Source organism: Mercenaria mercenaria, chromosome 16, assembly GCF_021730395.1.
Source record: "Mercenaria mercenaria strain notata chromosome 16, MADL_Memer_1, whole genome shotgun sequence".
Lineage (NCBI taxonomy): Eukaryota > Metazoa > Mollusca > Bivalvia > Venerida > Veneridae > Mercenaria > Mercenaria mercenaria.
The window spans coordinates 6,118,284-6,145,529 of NC_069376.1; the positions used below are offsets into that span (position 1 = coordinate 6,118,284).

General features: G+C 36.2%; 1 protein-coding gene, 1 long non-coding RNA gene and 1 other non-coding gene across 6 annotated transcripts in view; 1 reads left to right on the top strand and 2 right to left on the bottom strand.

Moving 5' to 3' along the window:
• The window catches only part of LOC123544517 (uncharacterized), a 184,484-nt gene that overhangs the window by 56,352 nt on the left and 100,886 nt on the right, over positions 1–27,246 (bottom strand). The window contains exons 1-2 of one of the 4 annotated variants that reach the window (XM_053526081.1): positions 6,212–6,309; positions 5,737–5,800 (exon numbers count right to left, since the gene is read on the bottom strand). The exons of 1 other annotated variant lie outside the window; for it this stretch is intronic. The gene's annotated coding sequence lies outside the window, so the exon portion shown is untranslated. Of the gene's footprint in view, positions 1–5,736; positions 6,169–6,211; positions 6,347–27,246 lie in introns of those variants that run through there. 2 more of the 4 variants (XM_053526079.1, XM_053526080.1) reach the window with 2 other exon arrangements.
• On the bottom strand, positions 8,120–8,192 carry Trnat-ugu (transfer RNA threonine (anticodon UGU)). Its single transcript has one exon. It is a non-coding gene; the product is annotated as a tRNA-Thr (tRNA).
• On the top strand, positions 13,533–24,866 carry LOC123544071 (uncharacterized). Its single transcript, XR_008367630.1, has 6 exons — positions 13,533–14,749; positions 17,652–17,919; positions 20,014–20,160; positions 22,820–22,904; positions 23,646–23,799; positions 24,720–24,866. It is a non-coding gene; the product is annotated as an uncharacterized LOC123544071 (long non-coding RNA).

Here is a 27,246-nt window from a genome sequence, read left to right on the forward strand (position 1 = left end):
AGGGGTTTCCGCTACCATCCGGTATTACAACAAAATATGATAAAAACCTCAGATAACAATGCAGCAACAATTATAGTGTTACGGGGTTTCCGCAACCCTTAGGTATTACAAAAAAATAATGATGAAACCCTCAGATAATAACGCAGCAACAATTCAAGTGTATAAGGGGTTCCGCTACCCTCAGTTATTACAACAAAAATGATGAAGCCCTCAGATAATAACGCAGCAACAATGCAATTGTATAAGGGATTTCCGCTACCCTCAGGTATTAGAACAAAAATTGATGAAGCCCTCGGATAATCACGCAGCAACAGTTCAAGTGTATATGAGGGGTTTCCTCTACCTCAGGTATTACTACAAAAATTTATGAAGCCCTCAGATAATAACGCAGCAACAATTCAAGTGTATAAGGGGTTTCCGCTACCCTCAGGTATTAAAACAAAAATTGATGAAGCCCTCAGATAATAACGCAGCATTAATTCAAGTGTATAAGGCTTTTCCGCTACCCTCAGGTATTACAACAAAAATTGACGAAGCCCTCAGATAATAACGCAGCAACAATTCAAGTGTATAAGTGTTTTTTCCGCTAACCCTCAGGTATTACAACAAAAATTGATGAGGCCCTCAGATAATAACGCAGCAACAATTCAAGTGTATAAGGGGTTTCCGCTACGCTCAGGTATTACAAAAAAAAATGATGAAGTCTCCAGATAATTACAAAGCAACAATTCAAGTGTATAAGGGTTTTCGATACCCGCAGGTATTACAACAAAAACTGATGAAGCCCTCAGATAATAACGCAGCAACAATTCAAGTGTATAAGGGGTTTCCGCTACCCTCAGATATTACAACAAAAATGATGAAGCCCTAGGATAGTAACGCAGCAACAATTCAAGTGTATAAGGGGTTTCCGCTACCCTCAGGTATTACAACAAAAAATGATAAAGCCCTCAGATAATAACGCAGCAACAGTTCAAGTGTATAAGGTGTTTCCGCTACCCTCAGGTATTACAACAAAAATGATGAAGCCCTCAGATAATAACGCAGCAACAATTCAAGTGTATAAGGGATTTCCGCTACCCTCAGGTATTAGAACAAAAATTGATGAAGCCCTCGGATAATCACGCAGCAACAGTTCAAGTGTATGAGGGGTTTCCTTTACCTCAGGTATTACAACAAAAAAAATATGAAGCCCGCAGATAATGATGCAGCAACAATTCAAGTGTATAAGGGGTTTCCGCTATCCTCAGGTATTAAAACAAAAATTGATGAGACCTGAGATAATAACGCAGCAACAATTCAAGTGTATAAGCCTTTTCGCTACCCTCAGGTATTACAACAAAAATTGACGAAGCCCTCAGATAATAACGCAGCAACAGTTCAAGTGTATCAGTGTTTTCCGCTAACCCTCAGGTATTACAACAAAAATTGATGAAGCCCTCAGATAATAAATTAGCCACAATTCAAGTGTATAAGGGTTTTCAGCTAACCCCAGGTATTACAACAAAAAATGATGAAACCCTCCGATAATAACGCAGCAACACTTCAAGTGTATAAGGGTTTTCCGTTACCCCCAGGTATTACAACAAAAAAATAATGAAGCCCTCAGATAATAACGCAGCAACACTTCAAGTGTATAAGGGGTTACCGCTACCCTCAGGTATTACAACAAAAAAATGAGGAAGCACTCAGATAATAACGAAGCAACAATTCAAGTGCATAAGGGGTTCCGCTATCCCAGTTTTACAACAAAAATTGATGAAGCCCTCAGATAATAACTCATCAACAATTTAAGTGGTGTATAAGGGGTTTCCGCTACCCCTAGGTATTACAACAAAAATGATGAAGACCTCAGATAATAACGCAGCAACACTTCAAGTGTATAAGCGATTTCCACTACCCCCAGGTATTACAACAAATAATGATGAAGCCCTCAGATAACGCAGCAACAATTCAAGTGTATAAGCGGTTTCCGCTACCTTCAGGTATTACAACAAAAATGATGAAGCCTCCAGATAATAACGCAGCAACAATTCAAGTGTATAAGGGTTTTCCGCTACCCTCAGGTATTACAACAAAAAATGATGAAGCCCTCAGATAATAACGCAGCAACAATTCAAGTGTATAAGGGGTTTCCGCTACCCTCAGGTATTACAACAAAAATGATGAAGCCCTCAGATAATAACGCAGCAACAATTCAAGTGTATAAGGGTTTTTTGCTACCCTCAGGTATTACAATAAAATGATGAAGCCCTCAGATAATAGCGCAGCAACAATTCAAGTGTATAAGGGATTTTCGCTACCCTCGTGTATTCCAACAAAAAAATGATGAAGCCCCCATATAATAACGCAGCAACAATTCAAGTGTATAACGGGTTCCCGCTACCTTCAGGTATTAGAACAAAAAATGATGAAGCCCTTAGATAATAACGCAGCAACAATTCAAGTGTATTAGGGGTTCCCGCTACCCCCAGGTATTACAACAAAAAAAGATGAAGCCCTCAGATAATAACGCAGCAACAGTTCAAGTGTATAAGGGTTTTCCTCTACCCTCAGGTATTACAACAAAAATTGATGAAGCCCTCAGATAATAACGCATTAACTATTGAAGAGAATTAGGGGTTTCCGCTACCCTCAGGTATTACAACAAAAATTGATGAAGCCCTCAGATAATAACGCAGCAACAATTCAAGTGTATAAGGGGTTTCCGCTACTCTTAGGTATTACAACAAAAAATGATGAAGCCCTCAGATAACAACGCAGCAACAATTCAATTGTATAAGGGTTTTCCTTTACCCTCAGGTATTACAACAAAAAATGATGAAACCCTCGGATAATAACGCAGCAACAATTCAAGTGTGTAAGGGTTTTCCGCTACCCTCAGGTATTACAACAAAAAATGATGAAACCCTCGGATAATAACGCAGCAACAATTCAGGTGAATAAGTGTTTTCCGCTACCCTCAGGTATTACAACAAAAAATGATGAAGCCCTCAGATAATAACGCAGCAACAATTCAAGTGTATAAGGGTTTTCCGCTACCCTCAGGTATTACAACAAAAAAAATAATGAAACCCTCGGATAATAACGCAGCAACAATTCAAGTGAATAAGTGTTTTCCGCTTCCCTCAGGTATTACAACAAAAAAATGATGAAACCCTCAGATAATAACGCAGCAACAATTCAAGTGTATAAGAGGTTTCCGCTACTCTTAAGTATTACAACAAAAAATGATGAAACCCTCGGATAATAACGCAGCAACAATTCAAGTGTCTGAATAAGTGTTTTCCGCTACCCTCAGGTATTACAACAAAAAAATGATGAAACCCTCAGATAATAACGCAGCAACTATTCAAGTGTATAAGGGGCTTCCTCTACCCTCAAGTATTACAACAAAAATTGATGAAGCTCTCAGATAATAAGCAGCAACAATTCAAGTGTATAAGGAGTTTCCGCTACCCCCTGGTATTACAACAAAAAATGATGAAGCCCTCAGATAATAACGCAGCAACAATTCAAGTGTATAAGGGGTTTTCCGCTACCCTCAGGTATTGCAACAAAAATGATGTAGCCCTTAGATTCCTTTTACCACGCACTATTTAAATTTATAGAGTGAAAACTCCTTAATTTTATGGTTTGTCCATATATTATTTGCAGAATGTGTGTAAAAATGACCTGACACAGCAATTATTCAAGTGAATAAGGTGTTTCCGCTGTAATGGGTAAGACTACAGTAATAGGCATTTGCAATGCCCTTAGGGCAATAACGAAACAACTATTCAAGTGAACAAGGGGTTTCTGTTACCCTTAGGTATTACATAAAAAATGAAGAAGCCCTCAGATAACAACACAGCAAATATTCAAGTGAATAAGGGGTTTCCGCTATTATGGGTAATACTACAACAATAGGCATTTAGAATGCCCCTTAGATAATACCGCTACCTATAAGGGAAGTTTATGCGTTTTAGAACAGAATTTTTTTTATGCGTGATTGAAAAAGTTGTGCATTTTCCCGTTCATGATCATGGTTCTCATTGTTCCGTCGTTTTTACAGACATTATGTAAACATGGACAATCAATTTTAACGATTTTTCGGTCTATAAATTTACAGACTGGGTTTATGAAATATGTTAGAATTAAACTTAAATCAAAATCACATGTTAAAATAAAATGTTTTTCTTGTGACATGCACACATAAAACCAAATGACTGATTTTTATTTTATTTTATTTTTTTTGTCACATTTTTGAAAAATTCAAAAACATCAGTATATCAATATTGACAGGAAATCACATATAACCTTCATTTATGCATGCTGTCTGAAATCTTTAATGGAATTTAAACATATTCCTTATACCACACAGTATGTAAATTTATAGAGTGAAAACTCTTTAATTTTATGGTTTGTCCATATATTATTTGCAGAATGTGTGTGCAAAAATGACCCGTTTCGGGTATATTACACAGGCAATCGGCGTGTGACTTTGACCCCTTATGAATGATGGACCCCCACCTAGCTGTTCTCTACAACCCAGATCCCCAACATAATAACAGAAAAACACATTTCCAAAAAAAAAAAAATGCTATATATATAAAAAAAAAAGGTATGGTACTTTACGGCCAAACATTAAGGAAAAATGGAATGGCCTCAGTAACGATCTCACTGCGTACACAATTTTCGGTCGAGTTTGAAAATCTGGTCTTAATCAACGCATAAAGCATAAATCTTAACGGTAAACATGCACTTTGGTCTCAAGGCTGCATCATTTTGATGCAGCGAGACGCTATTCTTTGACAAAATCATCTCGTACACGATGTGACCTAACCCGTATATTTCTCGGACCAATAGACAAGTCAATGGCAGCCACCTATTCCATTCGTTATTTCCAAGCACAATCGTGGCCAGCCTTTAGAAACATAAATAATTAGTCGCTTACCTATAATTAAATTCGTCCAGTTTCCGTCAATAACGATGCATCCAGTCAATTTCCCAACGCTGTATTTCTCTCAAAAAAATCAGCTGCCATGTTTATACCAGCTCACGTGGAGAACACACCTCCAGAATCGACCAATCGCAAAAAGGCTACGTAGTAAAAACCAGTTCCGGGTCGCCGTATAAACATGGCAGCTGATGTTTTGAGAGAAATTTCCCAACGCTGGATGCATCGTTATTGACGGAAACTGGACGAAGTATTATAGGTAAGCGACTAATTATTTATGTTTCTAAAGGATGGCCACGACTGTGCTTGAAAATAACGAAGGGAATAGGTGGCTGCCATTGACTTGTCTATTGGCCCGAGAAATATACGGGTTAGGTCACATCGTGTACGAGATGATTTTGTCAAAGAATAGCGTCTCGCTGCATCAAAATGATGCAGCCTTGAGACCAAAGTGCATGTTTACCGTTAAGATTTATGCTTTATGCGTTGATTAAGACCAGATTTTCAAAACTCGACCGAAAATTGTGTACGCAGTGAGATCGTTACTGAGGCCATTCAATTTTTTCCTTAATGTTTGGCCGTAAAGTACCATACCTTTATTTTTTTATATACAGTATAGCATTTTTTTTTTTTTTTTGGAAATGTGTTTTTCTGTTATTATGTTGGGGATCTGGGTTGTAGAGAACAGCTAGGTTGGGGGTCCATCATTCATAAGGGGTCAAAGTCACACGCCGATTGCCTGTGGTATATTATACTTTCTAGTCTTGCGTAGAAATGATATCTAATATGCCTCTTACCTTGTTTTATTGTTCTAAATCCGACATTATATGAAGTCTTCTAGCTAATCTTCATACACGTTATCTTAAAGTTAATTGAGATGTAGCCTAAATGCACATTATGTTATCTCCGTTCGTTTTACGTATAATCTAAATTAAGTAACAACTTTGAAAATCCATTTCTATTTTTAGGTTAAACAAATGGGGAAAACCAATTTGTGGCTATAAAATGTCAGTCTACTTTCGTTTTCGGCTTTAAACCGTAATTTATAACACATTGATCTCCTTGAATTCCATAACACTTTGCTGTTTACAAGTCCGAAAACATTTCTTTACTTTGTGTGACAGTGATCAGCTGGACTAGATACATGACGCTATTTTCAACCACTTTCATTTTCATTACGTGTAGGCCTATGTCACAGTAGATCATCATACTAAGATTTATGAATCGAGACATTCTATGTTAGACAGTGTAATTAACATTAAATACTCTTACCTTACTTGTCACCTATACCGTTTTTTCTCCAGAAATCAATTATATAGGTTTTTTCCAGTTTAAATATAGTATCCCATTTTGAATATAGTACACCGGAATAGATTCGGTTATTTCCACGATTTATACTTGGAGAGAAATACAATAATCGATTGTAATACCGAATACGGGTTACTTTCCGTTCTATGTCCAATCAGGGGCGGTACTAGGATTTCGTTATAGAGGAGATATAAACTTTAGGTAATTTTGATGTTTATTTTGCGTGTTATACAAGTATAAGGAACAACTTGTACCCCTTATTGTTGAGTAACAGCAAATTTCACGAGACCATAATGTTGTGTATATTCCTGCACAATCTACTTTCAAGATGTTTTTCTTTTTTTATCTTCAATTAAAGGGGTCCGTGCAAAAAGGTACCTAATCCATGTAGTAAAAATGTTGAAAAAAAAACCCGCATTTTTGTAAAATTTCAGTGAAATGTGATATTTTCCAAAATAATTACAGCTATAGATTGTATACTATTTAAACAGTCATATTACAAAGTTTTGTGTACGTTGCACTATTTATACTATTTTTGTAACCAAAAAAAATCTTGTTTTTGCCGATAATGTTTATGCAACAAGGGTTCTAAATACATCGAGTTATGCAACAAAGGTTCTAAATCCATGGAGTTAGGACCATTGTTGCATTTAAACCATGATTTGTGAATCATTTCTGCATAAATATATCAATGAAATATTTTAATTTCACATACCCGGTGACATTTAAAATGATTGATATAGTCTATCTGCATTGGACTTGTGTTCTTTTTATTATCCGAAACAGCCATCAAAGCCCTAAACTCTTTGATGTCAACTCATTGTTAGAATGTTGCATACGTGCAGTACCATTTTTCACTTTTAAACAGAAGAATACGCTGCTGGGGGAGTTAGTCAGGTGCGGAATGTTCTTTTTAATGCCACAAATGCCTTAACTCAATTTTGATAAAAAATGGAGATAGGTACCTTTTTGCGCGGACCCCTTCAATTGTTACGTATTATAAAACACTGTGTAGGATTTACTTCCTATTTAGAACTTCATTTATGACATTTTTGTTTAGTATCGTCCACAAAAGCTATACTTCATTACGAAATTAAGGCTTCAATAATTTTTACTCCAGACTTAAATGTAAGGTACATCGGTAACAGTCATTTGTTTAAACAACTTTCACCTTTTATGCATAAATTTATGTAGGGGCAAATAACATTGCTACGATCCGTATGTTGTCAGCATGTCCCGAAATGCTTTGAACTTTCTTTGTGACTATTTTTACTGTAGTTATATAGCCCTTTGATAATTTGTGCTGTATGTAAAATAGTGAAAAATCTTGTATCTAACTCCTAACTTGATTTGCTTCAAACTTTCACAAATGTAGATCTACAAGCTTGGTGTACAGATGAACATATTTAAGGGCGGACTCTTTTCTGTGATGATTTTACTGCAGTTCTGACCCTTTGATAGCTTTTGCTCTGTAGAGAATGACACAGTTTAGGGGGAATCCGCGTGCCATGGACATAATTTTAGTTGTTTTTATTGATTTGGTAGAATACATTTATTCTGTAATGTGTATGCGAGTTTCAACTGTAGTCATGTTTTTCAGCTGAACAGGATTCGGCCTAATCAATATTACACAGAATAGGCCCCAACAATGTGAAACATCGGAAAGAAGATGAAACGATGGAAAGAATGTGAAACGCCGGAAAGAAGATGAAAATTGCGACATCTTGTAACGTTTATCTCCCTTAAGAAATCAAACCAGCAAAGTATTATACATTTCACTCATGTCACGGTACTGACTGCACATTTTTCTCACCCTGTGACATTTGGCGCCCAACATGGGACCGTGGCATGTCACAGGGTGAAAAAAATGTGCAGCCAATCCGGGGCTCGAACCCGGGACCCCTCGCTTACAGGGCGAGTGCTCTACCGACTGAGCTAACCGGCTGCCTGACACATCTTCTCCCCTAACGTGACCAAGTCCGTACCGTGACACTCATTTATATACTAAGAAAGTTTAAAAACATGAAAGTGAATTATAGTTTTTAGTATACTATACATATTTGGCATTATTTCGTTAGGGAGAGCGTGATTCTACGGGTCGCGGGGACATTGGGTGTGCAATAATTCATCCATTATCTCTGTTTCGTGTAGGGAGGTTGGCATTTACTTGAGGAGAACAGGTTTATCTGGTACAAATTCCAGGAACACTGGTTAGATAAACTGCTCGCCTTGAAATACCTGAAATACTGTTAAAAACCGGCGTTAAACCCAAAACAAATGTATCTGTTAATTAGATTTTACTGTTTGTCGGTCTATTATTCAACACATGTCCGCTACTGACTGAATAGCGAATTCGAACAGTACAGATTATGATCAGACTTCACTCGGGTCGCAATGCAGATTCAATCGTGTCAAGCATGATAAAAGTTAAACATTATGCGTTAGAGGTACGTGTAGAATTTAATTCAAAATCAGTTCCACATTATTCTAGCTTTTGAACTATTTTCAGCAGATATTATATGTGATTTTCACTAAAGTTCCTAATGTTTCTCTATATAACTGCGGTAAAAACAATGGAATAATAGTATCCTCTGCTTGAGCATGACAAAGAAGAGACTATACGATTCTTCCACTTGTTGTAGGTGCAGATGGGAATTTCCGGCCTCGAGGGTTACTGTTAAGAGGAAAACTCGTTACCGCCTAAACAGTTACCCGAGAGCCGGATATTCCCATCTGCACCGACAACCATTGACAGAATCTCTTTCTTGCATACCGATATCAAGAAATAATATTAAAAATAAAATCAAACGAACGGCTTTCTTTTTAGAATATTTCTTATAGCAGCGTAATACTATAGGCGCGGGAAAGCAACGTCCGTAAACAGAAAAGATATAATGAAGTTTCAAAGACAAATAACAATGTTTAGTCACGGTTTTGTTTGATCATTTGCAGCGTAATGTTGTGAATTTTTGATAAAATAACGTGTTTTGAATCGAGAAATATACTGTCAGGAAGAAAGATAAACTGTCAGGGTATCGGATTTTCATTCTGTTTCTTTTTCTTTTCTTTTTTGTTTGAAATAAAATATAAATAACTACATATATCTTCCACAGATATATAGTTCGTAATACGTCATTTAAAGCATGAGAGTCATCTTACACCCTGGGGTGTAAGATGGACTTTTCCGGCACCAGTTAAATACCGGAAATCCCCGTCGGGTATGCAAGAAATGCTCGCTGTTACAACTTTTATCACAGTATTCTAATGTTGAAATAAAGATTGATGTCTCAAGATTATAAAGCAGAATCGGAGGACCAACCTCAGTGTCACGTGATCGGTTAATACATCAAGCTCGAGTCAATATGCGACAATTTTGGCTTTTAATGAGGTTGATATGTGGATTTGTTGACCTGATAAAAGCGATACCGACCGAGGTCTGTAGAAGAAAAATAGAAAATAAATGTAATAGCTTTATATCCTCGGACCCAGTTCATGGAACTGATAATTTTCAGGTATGATTCATGCTGATATATGACATTCTCCATGTAGTGCATTTATATCTTCAAATGTTTTAGACAACAGGAAACGTTAAAAAACAGTGGCTCGTGTGCAAAAGTTTCAGACCTGGACAGGAAACGAGCAGAAGTTCGAACATCCTCGCCCGGAAGTGCAGTCGGCCAGTTTGTGTGATGTAGACCAAATCTCATTCATGGTTATTGTTTTAAACTCATGCAGAAAAAATTGATGACAGTTTGCGTTTGATTTCAAAAGACGCATGTTCGAACCGTTCATATACCACAGGTACAAAATATCAATTTGAACGTGTTGAACTCATGTGCACAACAAATATTTCTAGTAAGTATCATGGGACATAAAGGATTTGTAAACCCTAATTTTGCTATATAAAGCCATGTTTATGTTCTGTGAGTAATTTAATTATTTCGTTGGATGATTTACAGCAGACGTCGGGATATATAGCACGTGCATGTATTGTCCGTAACTATTTACCTGGCACTCGTGAATATTCCGTATGTTTCCGCAAATTAGTTTTCGGTGTCGGGTCATAAATAACAAAACAAGTATTGAAAAAAAACTATTAAAACATTGCTGAAGGTTTTGGAGTGTATCTTCAAAACACAGAAATATTTGATAAACAAACAACACATCTATACCACCAATTTATCTCACTGTTTCATGTTCTCTCGTAGTGTCCAGTAGGCCTACGATGGATACTTAAAATATTTTCAAAAAGTTGTCCCCCTTTAGAAATTAATACCATTTGTATAAATAAAAATAAACAATTGCAGAAAACTACCTTCAACTATTTTATTTGAAATTCCAGCACTGGGACATTGCATTTACACAATGATAGATAGATCTATACTTAACAGTTCTTTGAAAATGGTGAGTTTTTAAAGACGCTGAACTTGTCTGAGGGTGTGGCCCCTTATGTAGCCCTTGCCCCTGTCGCATGTACAGCTATACTGACAAAGTGTGCGGCTACTTATCTAAGGGTTGTAGGTTCGTGTTCTCTGTCTGACCATATTTATTTTTATTTTTTTTATCTTTGAACTTAATAGTTATGAGAATTGTCGCTTTTATCATAATTTATTGTTATTATACAATGTACTGTATTGGAAGAAATACTCAGCCTAATTCTAAGCCTTAACATTCTTCCATTTACCGCCTCGATAGCCTAGTGGTAGAGCGTCCGCTTCGAGTGCGGGAGATCGTGGGTTCGATCCCCGGCCGCGTCATACCAAAGACGTGAAAAATGGTACCAATAGCTCCTTTGCTTGGCGCTCAGCATTAAAAGGGAAACTGGCCTCTTCTCTCATACCCTCGTGGCGATGGATTCCATCAGGAATGAGGTGTCGAGAGTGATTAATAGAGAGTTTGAGATTTCAAACTTCGCCTTCCCCTTCAACGTCTCTCATATACATTTTGGGTAAAACGTCACCAATATGCGTGTATTTTATTTAAAACACACGTTGCTACTAAAGTTTTCCATGTAATATCACGTAAGCCTAAGACTTCGCTTTATTACTATTCGAAATAAAAAGCTTAGTTTCAGGATTTCTGCTTATTAAGTTATTTGATTATCCATATATATAATTAGACTAAATTTGATGCGAAACACTATCAATAGGTATAAGAATAATGAAGTTTTGTATGGCTAATGATTTTAACTAAACACATTGAATTGAGCCTGGAAGTATGAAGTTATCAACTGATTTTGAGAAACTTTGAGATTTTGTTCAAACTTTAACTTCTACGGCATATTTGTGTCTCCAGGCGGTATCGATTATACCAGATGGGCCTTTTTGTCGTATGAAGTGAAGTTTTGAACGTCCGAAGATGTGATATCACGAAAGTCGAAACTTCATTCTTTTTACATCTACTCTATCCACATACTCGACATCAAAGACTGAAATCTGGATGGAGGCACATGGAATGACAGTCATTTTACTTGAAAACTAAATAATTACGCACGATCATCATTTGGTGAAACATTTTATATTTTCACGTCCAAATAAAATCAATCTGTTTCTGTCGGACACTTAATACGACAGTTGCGTTTTAATTATAAACATAAAATGGTACTAGTAAGACGGAAAATTCTTTTGAAGTATCAGATAATTTCAGATTTATGATATCATGATGAGAGACTTTTCCTGTTAGCCGTATGGGATAACTCCATTTTTTAAATGCACCGAACCAGAGCCTGGCAGAGAGACATTGTGGGTTAATTCCCACTTTGATTCTTACATTTTACAAAGAAAGTCAGTCTTGAAACTCGGTGTGACCCTACCCTACCCCTACCCTATCAAAGTGTAACAGTAAACAAAATGTTGCATAAATTACAAATTAAACAAATACACGATAGCAACAAAAATCTAAAGAAACGAGATTCGCAATGGACGGACCTCAGGGGAGGTAACTAGAGTCACGGATTGGGACTAGTCCGATATGAAAGAGTTCAACGTCATGATATGGAAAAATATTGCACGATCGCGGTCCATTGAAACCCAATGGAAAATAATTTTAGGTATGTAATAATCATTTTTATTTCCTCTCGTGTATGATTTACAATCGTGCATTGTATACTGACTATACTGACATAATTTTATATAAAACCTAAATGTTTGGAGCAACACTAACGAGTTTTTACATTGTTCACATTGTTTTATCGTGTTTTTTTTTTTTTTTTTTTTTTAATCGCTCTAATATCCATGCGATGATTATATTAATTGAAATGGGTTTTTTTTTTTCATTTAATTTTCATTCGCTCTAATATCCATGCGATGATTATATTAATTGAAATGGGTTTTTTTCATTTAATTTTCATTCTTTTCACTTTTAAAACCTCTTGTAAAATTCCTGCCCTTTCGGACAATTGGTATCAAAATGCACGAAAAAAAAACGATCATAATTACGGATAAATTGAATGGGCGGATTAAAAGAAGTAAGGTTCATTCTAATGTTTGAAATCTCAAAGAATTTTAATCGAACTTCAACTTCATACGTTAACTTCGCAAGAGACGTTGAAGGGGAAGGCGAAGGTTGAAATCTCAAACTCTATTAATATAAGTTGTACAACTTCCTTCACAATCGACCTGAAACAAATTATGTATAAACTAAATACTCAGGTACAGTGTGTCAAGGTATTCCGAATCTAAAGTAGTTCCAAATCACTTCATTTCTTTCTTCACATATTTACAATAAAATGTAAAACTTTTTCTCGACTGATACTTAAAATATTCGGAAAAAGTTGTCTCCCTTTGAAAATAAATGCCACTTGTAAAGAAATAAAGATAAACAATTGCTGAAAACTGTGTTCCACCCCGTTATGTGAAATTTCACCACTCGCACGCTATTGCAAATGCATCAAAACGAACATGTGTAACAGTTCTTTGTAAATGGTGAGTTTTTAAAGGCGTTTGACTGTCCGGAAGTTGGACCCCTTTAGGCAGTCCTTTTCCGGAATTTAATGTTTATATCAGTATACTGGCACTTGTTTCGTAAAGTAATATACATGTTTTACATGCTGTTCAATTTTCATGTCAAACAACTCTTTCTTTCTATGATTTGGTGTTGTTTGATTTTTGTTCCTGAAAGCCTAATTCTAAGCCTTAATTTAACATTCTTCCATGTGCATCTCAGTAAACTGTTTTGTTTCAGGAGGGGTCCAGATGAGGGTAGGTGCTGGTGGGTGTACAGGGACTTCCCCCGAAAAAATGTTTGTTTCTCGGGGTCAACGGAGAACCAATAGTAACGTGCATATACACTATCTTTAAGTTGGTCAACCATATCGGATTTCGGTTATTTATACTAAGTAATATGCATGGAGGGTATAAATATCGCGCGAATAAACGAAAACGACTGAAAATATTGTCGGAGATTAATGAGTGCCAGACAGCAGAAGATATAATTATGATCTAGCACGTGCATGTACATCTTACGTTATTAAAACAAAAGTTAAATTAGAGTATTTCGTAGCTAGCTTTATTCTTTTTACAGAATTGCAATTCGCTTCAGAAAAAAAGTGGTTACTCGTATACCATTTTCAAAGTCTTTTTGCAAACTGTTATGTTGAAACTGATTCAAATAGTCACGGGAAGTGGGTATTGAATGAAGGTACATGTACTGTCACATAAAATACCACGAATGAAATAACGCAGTGTGCACGTATTGGAAGTACGTGCGATTCAGACACAACGGTTAAGTAGGCCTATCCTACCATATTAAACATTCCTTGAAACAAAATTTACCAGACAAATTCCTTCCACCCCATACCACATCATTGTGTTTGTAGTTAAAATTGCTATATTTTTTTTTCAAATGTAAGGATGGAATCAGTAAGAATTACTGCTGATTATTCAGAATACTGGAGATCGAACACGCTACCAGTTGCCTCGCAGTTTGGTATTCACGAGCTTGTGTTCTATTGAACTCTGTTTAAAGACATGCATGAAGTGCTACGAAACTGTTCCGATATACGCAACGTTGTTATAATGTTAATCAGTTTTCAAAGAGATGTTTAGAAGAATGTTACGATTTTCAAGTTATTTCTTCCAGTGAAAATAACAGTAACTCAATACGAAGCACGGTTCAAACATGGTCGAGCAGTGAATACCCTACCATGTAATTATTTAATAATGTTTTTTAGATCATAACAATCTGATTCATAAAAAGCAAAGTTTGTAACAATGCGGGATACTTCAGATTTTATGTTTCTTCCAAATCTTGGTAGGAACATTGTTTACTGGTTTCAAATGTAAAATTTGTACACAGTGTTAGGCCGATTATGGGAAAAAATGCGCATACTGCAATTTTCAAAAGAGTGAAACAAGCGTATTTCTTGTTATAGACTTGTTATAGACTTAAGGAAAAACTGGTCACAAAGCTGGAGTTAGATAAAGCGGTAACTTTACACAAAGACGCGGAGAACGCCGGATTGAGGTATGCTGACGTCATTGAGGATGAAGTAGAAAGTATCAGGTAAAGAGTAAAAACAAACGTAATTATAATTTCGAATTTGAAATATAGAAATTGGAAACAAAACCATTTTATTGTCAAAGTCCGTGAAAGTTTTTCTTTTGCCTTGCAGTAAAGTTAAATCGAACCAGAAATGAGCTGCGGTCCCACAGCTGTACAGAAAACTTACAACAGGTTTTACACGCCCTTTTTGAGACTTTTTGCTTGCAGAAAAAGGTGTCATTTCATGTGGGTATGCCTAATTAAAAATGCTAATGGTTTTTTCTTCAACTGTGTACATCTATAGACTATGCATTGGCATATATATATATATAATGTCTACATTTTTCCATTTAATGGAGAAAATCGTTGATCTGTCGGTCCGTTTGTCCGAGGTGTACTGGTCAGGAACCCAGGCAATCCTTGCGTGTATCAGCGCTATGCACTGGGCACGTTAAAGAATCAGGCTGTCTATTCGAAACGAGCTAGGCTAAGTTAGCCGGATAAGCCTGTATCTGATTTCTGATCTCTCTGTCGTGGGGGTTTTGTCTCACTCTGTCCCTCTGGTCAGATCGCTCTGTGTCTGTACTAGTAGAGGATGAATTATGCGCCCTGTGTGGCTGCATTTGAACTATGTAAAGCGCCTTGGGCGCTATATAAATCTGGTATAATTAAATGTACAACGCCAGTGAATATACTATGTGTAAAATTAGGCGTTTAATCAAATAAAGCAGTTTCAGTTTGTCCGTTCCTTCATATTTTCATAAACAAAAGTTTCAACATCACCTGAGAAAAATTAAGGAACGTTGCACTGGAGTACCAGAGCTAAACAGCATAAAATGAACAATATCTTTTCAATCGATGGGACACTCATAGTTCGAGTCACAGAGTGATACTTATCTTTATACATGTTAATTAAGCAAACGTTATTTTTATTTCACGCTTTAACGAAATTTTATCCATTTGATAGTTCCTTTACAGTGAGACATTAAGTAGAATTAAAATCTTTCACTATGAAATTACCAGATATATTTCACTTATTCAGAGGGTATGAAATAAATATCACTAAATAAAAAAACAACAACTTAAAACATAGAGTCATATTATATATAAACATAGGTTTGTTTCACACACGGTACAGGTCCTACTCATTGTGTAATTTTGAATATTTCCTCCATCAAAATTTAGAGTCCTGAAACCGATAGTTTACTAAGATCTACCGCAAAAATAAACACAATGAAAAAGTAAAGAAAGAAATTGGCAGACTGAAAATGCCACAGGATCAAGTTCCAACTATACATACGAAAAACACTCGCTCTATCTTACCCTGGCATTTCAAAAAGTTTTATTTCTAGGACCTTTCTTTCATTGAAATCAACGAAATTTCTGCCCCCACAAACAGTTTTGTTCAGTGTAAAAATACCTTCAATTAATGACTTCTCCAGACTATCAACTGTATGCACGTTATATCTGTTTTAATTACAGATTTCTTCATAGGACAAGACCTATTTAACGACCTCACGAATCTGTTACAAACAAAAGAAAAATCGGGCAGCAGACGAATAAATAAACAAACTAACTGTCTGTAGAATAAGATAAAACCTTGCCTGTTTGGGCGACAGATGTTTGGAGGATCGAACCGGTGATCTCCGGTCTTTATTCCGAGTATCAAAACACTTTTTTCCTTATTTCGTTTAGATATAGTTCGTCTGCGTACATGCTCATGATACTGTGAAATCATTATGAGAGGAGGACGAAATATCGTGGATTTTGTTATTGAAGAAACCAATGAAATTAAATCCTCACAAACAAGTTTTTTGCCATTCATTTTATGTCCAAAATATGAGATACCACCTAATGAATGACCGTTGATTTCGAGCAGGTGGGAAATTGTTGTATACATACATGCACTTACATTCCAACATGCATTAAAGATGACGAGCGATATTCAATCTATACATATTGTCGTCTGCTAATTGTCGAGAACATTTTATAGCTCCACTATTCGGAGAATAAGATGGGGGCGCTATTCTACTCACCCTGGCGTTGGCGTCGGCGTCGGCCTCGGCGTCGGCCTGAGCTTTCTTGTTTAAAGTTTTTCATCAATCTTTGTGTTTCTGTCACTTTGTTACTATTGTTTATATCTTACTTTAAGTTCATATAAATATTGTCTAGCTTACAAACAAAGTATCTGCAGGGACTGGGCCCATTATACCCAAGGTTAAGGTCAGAAAGTTGTTAAACTTTGAATTATTTTCATGTTAGATTTTGTGAAAGCTTTGTTTATAGACATATCTTTGGCTCTTTGAAAAATAATGACTTTAAATTAAAAGTATTTCCTTATAATGCGTTACAATCCCCATAACTCTAATTGTATTTTGACAGAGTTATACCCCTTTGTTCTTAATTTGTTTTTGGCAATCTTCACTTTCTTGATGTTACTTTAGCAAAATATAAGATAAAGACTCAAAACCTGAAACGTATCTTTATCATCATCATCTGCATGAGTGGTAGCAATCCCCATAACTCTGATTTGTATTGGCTTTTTTACCAAATAATGCCCCTGTTTTGTTGTTGACAATCTTTGTTTTCTGGACATAACTTTGATACTGTGTCAGGTGATGACTTGTAACTCAAAATATGTTTTTTCCATCATTTTGTGCATGTGTGGTAACAATCCCAATAACTCTACTTTGTGTTCTTGTCAGAATTATGCCCCTTGGTGATTCTCCTTTTAAAGTAGGGGTCTCTTATTCAGACAGATATTCATTTTACTATCTAATCGCCGAGTAGTGGAGCGCGCTGTCTTAATGACAGCTCTAGTTCTACAAGTCACCAGATCGAACTTGTTTACATTAACACTATTTTAGGAATACACAAAACATTTTATTTTATTTTAAAGATTTATTTCTGTCTTCTTTTTCAGCTGAACAAACGTATTATCTTTCCAATAGGAAGGTTAAATACGCTCAATAAAATAGTTCGCCACGCTTGAACATGAGAAAGAAACTCGGCGAACAAGGCGTGAGTTCTAGAATCAGAAACATATAAAAGCAGCAGACGACAGAGAAGGCTCGTCGTATCAAACGGAACACGGAGAATTACTGTATTCCAGCTCCGAAATTTGAGACGCTATTTCGAAAGTCGCCACATTTATCCTTAAAGTTGTTTTGATATTGGAAAGACTGACTTTGGTAAGGTTATGTTTTTGTTTGATATGTGAGGGAATAAATTAAAGGAAATAAATATATAATAGTATACATTTCATTGATAGTGGCACAAAAGAGTGACGTTTAAAACAATATTTGCAATTACTTGACAATTCTGGGGTTTTTTTTCGTTTTTTTTTTCAAAAGTGCATGGGAATTCACCAGATGCACCAGATGTTTAAAGCACTGGTATTGGCAATAGGGGTAAAACGACCTCAAGGGTGGGGGTGCGGTCATGGCTGTTTGTTACAATAAGGCTGTAAATATTATCATTGTCCATTTATGATATTGTTGTAAAAACTATTATTTTTATTATTATGTACAACGCCATTGAATATATCATTTATATAAAAGGCGTTTAATCAAATTGTTCAGTTTCAGTGTTGTGATTGCATATGTCATGTTTTGTTACTTTCCTACATATCTGCGATGTGTCACATGTTTAATTATAAAGCGCCTTTGGAAGTATTTTCCATATGAAAAGGGCGCTTAACAAATCTGATATAATAATAATAATAATAATAATAATTCAAATTAATCATTATATGCACTGATGCTTTGTGTTGTGTTAGGCCTATTTCGGTTTTTATGTTAGGCCTAGTAGGAAACTGATTTTAATTTAGTAAAACAAGTTTTGACATTTGAATACGGGCTTTGTGTTAGCTTAGTACCAATACCCTTTTTTCTATACTTCCGTTGCCGCCCACCGAGCTCAGTAGGAAGAGCGCAGATCTATGGATCGCGGTGTTGCGGGATCTATCTCCGAGCGGGGCGTATTTCTCGATGACGATTTGACAAAAGACATTGTGTCTGAAGTAATTTGTCCTCCACCTCTGATTCCTATGGGGAAGTTGTCAGTTACTTGCGGAGAACATGTTTGTACTGGTACAGAATTCAGGAACACCGGTTAGGTTTACTGCCCATCGTTAATAACTGAAATTCTGTTGAAAAATAAAAAATGACGTTAAACAAAAAGCAAAGAGTTTCAATACTTTCAGGAGCCAGTATATAGCTTTCAATCTTCATTTTCTTCTTATTATTATTCCTGCACTTCTGTATAACTTTGGACATTATTTTCAGGCGGTGTCTCATTGCGTGTGAGCTTCTATACTTGCAGGGACCAGTAAATAGCTTTCAATCTTCATTTTCTTTTTATTATTATTCCTGCACTTCTGTATAACTTTGGACATTATTTTCAGGCGGTGTCTCATTGCGTGTGAGCTTCTATACTTGCAGGGACCAGTATATAGTTTTCAATTTTCATTTTCTTCTTATTATTATTCCTGCACTTCTGTATAACTTTGAACATTATTTTCAGGCGGCGTCTCATTGCGTGTGAGCTTCTATACTTGCAGGAACCAGTATATAGCTTTCAATCTTCTTTTTCTTCTTATTATTATTCCTGCACTTCTGTATAACTTTGGACATTATTTTCAGGCGGTGTCTCATTGCGTGTGAGCTTCTATACTTGCAGGAACCAGTATATAGTTTTCAATCTTCATTTTCTTCTAATTACTACACTCGTTCATAACTTTGAAGATTATGTTAAGGCAATGTCTCATTGCGTGTGATTTGTATGCACCGCAGCTAAAAGGAAAATTGACAAGAATGGATGTCAAGAGAAAAGGCATCGTTGACATGTACTTAAAGTGAAAAGGTGGTCACCCACTTAAATTCCGTTGCGTATTACTGTTGTGAGTCGCATTTCGTTCGTGGAGTTGACACTTGGGATTTTCCTTCAGCATCAGTATCTAGAACGTCGTCATAGTACAAATTGTTGTGTCCGTGTGACGTTCAAACAGTTTTAATATAACCATGTAATAAAACTACCAAAAAGTCAAATATACAGGAAAATCCTGTTTTACAATAATTATCCTAAACAGGTAACATCACTTTTACTGGCGGAGTAATAATGATACGTGCAATGACTCCACTGATACCGAGTGGATTTATAGTAATACGCGGCATGTTTTCATTATCTCAGCTAATGATGTAAGTTAAATACATTACATCCTATAGTCATTTTGTAATAAGCGGACTATTTTAAGAGTTAATATGTTTGTCTAATATATTTTACAGCGCAGCTAAGTGTCGACGGTGAGAGTGTATCAAGGGACAGATGAGTTACACGAGAAAATGAAGAGTATTAAAGAAACCAAAACATTCATCATCTTTAGAAGAATCCTGCAGACTTGGCCGTACACTAACGGAATTAACATGAACACGGTACAGTACTATACAGAATTTCTATGAATCAAGAGCGTTCTCTCTCAGTTTTAAATTAATCAAGAGTTTAACTGAGGGTCGTTGCCGGTATTGACATTCGGCAATTTCCGTGTGTTTACGTAATTCTCCGTGTGTGATTTCGGAATCCTTCGAATTCTGTCATGATAGGTAATTCCTTTTTATAGGCTGAACACCTTTAAATCCAGCTGTTCTTTATTTCATATAAAATGCACTTAATTCATAACGGCTTTTCGACATTTTCTAGCATATCAGATTTTCAGAGATTTATATTCCCATAAAGAGCTAGATCGTTACTTTAAAAAAAAAAAAAAAAAAAGGAGGTTACTACAGTTCGTTAAATACAACCCGCTGGATTTACTTCTTTTCGCTTCTTTCAATTTCTCTTTTTCGAGACATTAAATTCTTACGCCGCCATTTTTACCTAGCATGCGATAGAATGCAAAGTGATACATATTAAAACGCAGTTGTGTCATAGTAAGCACTATGCTGTCGAGAAAATGCACTAGGAAAGGAAAAAAAGATTAGTACTATTTATATTTGGACTACTTGTGACTACATTCTATCTGGTAGTGACCAGCCTTATAAGGACTGGAGAGCGCTGAAATCCCATACTGATAATACATCGGTGAACGGAAAATATCGAAATCCATTTTTATAATTCACCGAGGTTCAGAAAATATTTTATGTGTAAAGCCCAAATTTTTCACTCCATAAAGAGTCGAGTTTTGGTTTCTTTTGTCATTGATCATACTCTATAAAGAAATATTTTAAATGGGAAACACAAGAAATAGTATACAAGAAAATTGGTAACATTTTAAGCAGTGTATGACATAAATGTGTAACACTTTATTATAATAAGCAATGTTTAACATAAATGAGTAACACTGATCAAAATATTCTTCAAACAAAAGTAAAAGTTTACGAATAACAGGGGATAATATTGAAGCTAGTTTTTCTGTAAATCTAATATACAATGATATATAGCCAATCATTTGGTAATTTAGATGTAATCTGAAACTGCATGTTTTTCATCACTATCACCTTCTGACTGAGGCACGACAGTGATAGCCGAATTCTGAGCTCTATGTATATATCGAGTGGTGAGTGAGCTTAACCACCCGGCAAAGGACAACCACACTCCCCACTCCCTCCCTCCCCACTTACCCCCCCCCCCCCCCCCTCCCTCTCTCTCTCCGGACTGAACAAAAGCACTTTTTTCAAGATGAATGAAAAACATCTCTGAATCTGAATTCTGTGTGTCCTTATCTTTTTGTGATTTTTTTATACGCCCGTTTGAAAAACGGGACGTATTATGGGAACGCCCCTGGCGGGCGGATGGGCGGGCGGGCGGCGTCCACAGACCTTGTCCGGAGCATATCTTCTACATGCCTGGAGGGATTTTGATGAAACTTGGCACAGTTGTTCACCATCATGAGACGGAGTGTCATGCGCAAGAACCAGGTCCCTAGGTCTAAGGTCAAGGTCACACTTAGAGGTTAAAGGTCAAATTGAAGAATGACTTTGTCCGGAGCATATCTTCTACATGCATGGAGGGATTTTCATGAAACTTGGCACAGTTGTTCACCATCATGAGACGGAGTGTCATGCGCAAGAACCAGGTCCCTAGGTCTATAAGGTCAAGGTCACACTTAGAGGTCAAAGGATACAAGAATGAAAACTTTGTCCGGAGCATTCTTTCTTCATGCATAGAGGGATTTTGATATAACTTGTCACAAATGTTCACCATCATGAGGCGGAGTGTCATGCGCAAGAACCAGGTCCCTAGGTCTAAGGTCAAGGTCACACTTAGAGGTCAAAGGATACAAGAATGAAAACCTTGTCCGGAGCATTTCTTCTTCATGCATAGAGGGATTTTGATATAACTTGGCACAAATGTTCACCACCACGAGACGAAGTGTCATGCGCAAGAACCAGGTCCCTAGGTCTAAGGTCAAGGTCACACTTAGAGGCCAAAGGTCAGATACAAGAATGACTTTGTCCAAAGCATTTCTTCTTCATGCATGGAGGGATTTTGATGTAACTTTGCACAATTATACACCATCATGAGAGGAAGTGTCATGCACAGTTCCTTTCTTTAGAATTACTTCCCTTTGTTGTTACTATAAATAGCTTATATTGTAACTTCTTCATAACTAGTCGTAGGGAAAAATCGAGACCACTTTTCTGTAGTACAACATGCATGCTACATCCAATTTTGAGGTGTATTTTGACCAATCTCCACCTGGTAAAGATTTTTGTATGGACTTACAATTTTTTTTTTTGATATTTTTTTTTTTTTTTTTTTTTTTTTTTTTAAAGATTAACTTCCCTTAGTTGTTACTATAAATAACTTATATTGTAACTTTTTTATAATTGACCATAGGAAAAACCAAGACCACTTTTCTGTGGTACATCATAGATGTTACTTTCAAATTTTAGGTGTATTTTAAGGTCTCTCTACCTGGTAAGGAATTTTTTTGTGGACTTAGGAAAACAAATGACTTACAATGATTACTAAACAACCACAAAATTAAAATTCATTTGCAATACAGCAGCTAGAGTAAAGAAATTTGCTGTGACGGGCGTATATTGTGACATTCTGGATTTCTTGTTCTTGTTATATGTGTTCTCGTTGTAGGTTTTAAAGAGTTTCCGGGAAGGTCTAAAAGCAGGTTTATGCCTTAGATTGAACATATGTCGAGCCGTCCAGAAGACATCTACAGGTATGTAAATATATTTTAGCATAGACTGATGTAAATTACAGAAGCACTAAAAAGGCACGTTTATGTTATTTTTATTTAACTATATAATTAATTTTTCAAGCATTATTTAGCTCGCAATGTAGCTTTATTTCTTTATGTTAGTTGTAACATCACACCGACAAAAAGTATAGGTCATTTGGTGGCTTTCCATCTCCAAGTAAGACCCCAGCTGGCCCCTTATGACATTATTTCGGGTATACATGAGCACTTTGATAGAACCACAAACATCCAACAGGTCAATTGGATTGCTTAAACACATCGGAGATTTCTACTTGAGACAAGACAGTGAGCGAAGCCGTCCAGCCACGGATGTCTCTTCATGCTCTTGTAGCATTTAGTAAACATTGATTCTGTGACTGAGATTATAAGTTTATGTTAACCGCTATTTAAAGTAGCCTTCATAACACTTATAGGATTATCTAAATTACATAATAAATTCTTAGAAAATAAACAAAATAAATTAATGACAAATATAAGGCCAAGATTTCATACTAAATATTGCATGCTAAGCAAGGACAGAACTACAAAATAAAAGCGGCTTTGCCGTGTTCTATGTATAAAGAACAAATTGTACTTGAATTACTTTACTGTAAATTGCTATTTGTGAAGTCTTTTCCTTTGTAACATATGAACGGCTAAGCTTTTCTATTTATAACTTTTATGAAATCGAATACCACTGAAAATAAAAACTTGTACTTTCAGGATGCCTCCATGCCTTTTATCTAAGCAATTTAAAACAACACGTGCGCCCCCTGGTGACACATTGTTACATCCGGGTGATATATTGATAGCTCTGTATTCTATTGCACCGAATCCATGGAGATTGTGACTGAAAATAATGTAATGATGATACAGTGTAAGTTTTAAACTTTATCCGGCAAGATTTAAATGCTCAATGGTTTTTTACGTTATATTGAAATGAATGATAAAATATGTAAATGATCTCTTGGAAGCATATATCGTAACCAAAAAAGAATAAGAACAGACTCGGTTTGATTGAGTCTGTTTGTGAGAGGTAATGAAATGTGCACACCTCTCATGGACTCTATGATCCCAAAGAACCACAGAATACAACAACAAGGACGTCAAATAAATATGAACCAGTCCATTTCCAAACTGTATGTTGTTCAGAACGATACATTTTGAACTGTATGAATGAATATGTTGTACTTGATCTGTTATGGACATGTATAATTTCGGACAATTATATGACAAGATCATGTCATGTCATTAACTTCAGAAGGTGAAACTATGTTTTGATTTCACACAAAATGAGGCCGAATGCAAACATTTTTGAGTTTCGGGTTTTAAAGCGTTTCTATTTCAAGTGTTTTCTTCTTTTTTTTCGCGTCAGTAAATGTGGACATATTTTTACAGCTTTGATTTGCCGCTCATTAAGAAACACATACCTTCAACTCCGCACATTTTAGTGTTTATGTCGGGAACCAGTCATTATCATATTCTCATTACAGTGCGTTTCCAAGGAAGTCAACCAATATTTGGACCCCGTATTGTTATATTGTGTGTCCTTTTGAACAATGGAACACATTTAATGTATATGAAACACAGTGCAATAACTAGAATTTCTCCAGAGCCGATGCTAGGGTAATAATAATAATAATAATAATAATAATAATAATGATAATAAGCGGTTTTCAAGATTCAAAGAATCTATTAAGATTTCCGATCCGAGTTATTATGTTAAACACTGTGAAATATTTTTTTTTTCATTTATACAAGATGTTGCAAATTGATTGTGATCTGTTTTGACAACAGCTCGACGAAGCGAGCGCTTTTACTGGCGCTGAAGGATGACCAACACTGGACCGCAGATGGAAGAAGATGAGCCGACATCTAAGGCATTCCAAATGTCTCTGCAGCAAGCCTACAGACATAGATACAGCGTTCAAAGAAGGATCATTGAAACGTATAGACTTTCTTTTACAAACAATTACATAGTTCAAAACAATTTCCTGATTTTAATGATGTGTTTAAGAGCTAATTGTTAACACAACGTATAGAATCTTTTAAAATGGATATCAAAATCTTTCTAAAATTTAAATATGACATTAAAACATCTGACAACTTAAATAATTCAAAATAATGTCGAAAAATTAGTATGTATGTGTATTTGCAATTAAAAATAAATTATCTAGCCATACTACTTGTTGACTAGCAGTTCGCGTTTTGAAAGCTAATGTTTGAATTTCTCTATCAAATTTCAGCCAGTACGTCAATGGCACAGTCTGTTTCCGGCGAAACTAACAGGTCACCCAGGGAAACATCAGAAAGTCGAGCGCCCTCTAGTAATCGTCCGCATTCCTGGGAAGATGGTGATACAGCGCCACCTGTAAGAGTGAGACAGACGTCGCAGTTGAACCTCGTGGAAATCGTCTGCAGGCTTAACTTTTTAGCAAAGTACACAAATGCTAATGCAAACATGCATTTTTAAGATCTATAAGTTCCCTTTGCTTTACAAAACGAAGATTCTATGTTTATGTATAGGGCGGCTTGACACATAAAGTATGATTACATAATTTTCCGATTTTAATTACTGTTCATTTACGGCTTGTGAGATCAAGGTTTAGTTCGCACAAGGTGACAGTTGGTGGGCACTGCGTAAGGTTAAGTGCGGGTGCGCACAGACTGATTTAAACTCTCCAGAATTGGTTCTACCTCGTCTGTTCCATAACGACGTCGCATTGTGCTACTTTGTATATTTGTTTTAACTTTGTAATTTATGTTTTTGCTTGGTATTTGTTTTTTTGTGTTAATGTCAGTATTATGATAAAGAAGGGTTAAGTTTTCTGTTGGAACATAGTTTCTTTATTTCTAATCGAAATCTTTTCGCTTAATGAGTTTATGAAATGTTGTTTGATATTTAGATTTTGACAGTTAATAGAAGTTATCAAATCTAAATTGGTTTTCAGGTACAAATGCTCAAAGCTTTCGGGTCTTCACCTGCCCCTGGACACATTCGAACAATGTCCACCGATACAAGTAAGTAATGTCGTCTGCTTTTGAATACAACGGCAAAAATGTGTTCAAAATATGTATACAACCATTTCAGTACTGAGATATATCTACGGATACTGGTTATATTTATAGGAGATAACTCCAGAGGCTGTTAGAATTTGGTATAATGTTGTCCCTTTCCTTCTCAGCTAAGAAATATTGGAAATATAAAAAAAAGATAAGCTTGTTTGTAGACAGACAATTAGGAGACGATCAATTGCCGTTCAGACACTTAATGTTTCAATTTCTTCATCAAATTCCAGCTATGCCACAGTCTGTTTCCGACAAAAACTAACAGGTCTTTCTGGGAAAACATCAAACCGTGGAGCGCCCTCTAGTCACAAGTAGTCGCCTGCGATCCTGGGAAGATGGTGATACAGCGCCACCTATAAGAGTGAGACAAACATTACAGTCAAACCTCGAGGAAATCGACTGCAAGCTCAACTATTTAACAAAGTATACAAATATAACATGTTGTTTTAAGATCTTTTTTTGTTTTTGTTTGGGTTTAACGTCGCACCGACACATTATAGGTCATATGGCGACTTTCCAGCTTTGATGGTGGAGGAAGACCCCAGGTGCCCCTCCGTGCATTATTTCATCTCGAGCGGGCACCTGGGTAGAACCACCGACCTTCCGTAAGCCAGCTGGATGGCTTCCTCACATGAAGAACTCAGCGCCCCAAGTTAGGCTCGAACCCACATCGATAAGGGGCAAGTGATTTGAAGTCAGCGACCTTAACCACTCGGCCACGGAGGCCCCTGTTTTAAGATCTGTGTGTTCTCTTCCGCTTCATACTGTTGAAGAGATTCGTGTAACATACTTTTATTTTCCTAACGCATGTAAAAAATATAGTGAATTTAGTATTTTGTATTTTCACATCCTAAATGAAATTTAGTTAAGTTATCTTTGTTAAGTTATCTTTGAAATAACTAAAGTGGCCATGCTGAAAACAGAATGTTAAGAAATTGAAAGTGTATTCTCTCTGCAACATACAAAATGCATGGTCTTTTATATACTGCTGTCACTTCTATCAAACGTTATATATTACGACTGAACGTGAATTCTACTTTTTCAGCGGAATGCAAAATTTTGGATATCAACTCTATGACTCAGGCTTTGTTTGGAGAGAAATCAACCATGCTTAGAGAACCGGTTCGCCCTCTTGCAACGTAACCCATAAGGCGAGGTCCTCGACTTATCAAATCTATATGTGATCTTGCTAGACTTTTCGATAATTTGCGACTTCAAACAAAATTCTGCAAGATTTTTCTGACTGACTGCAGAA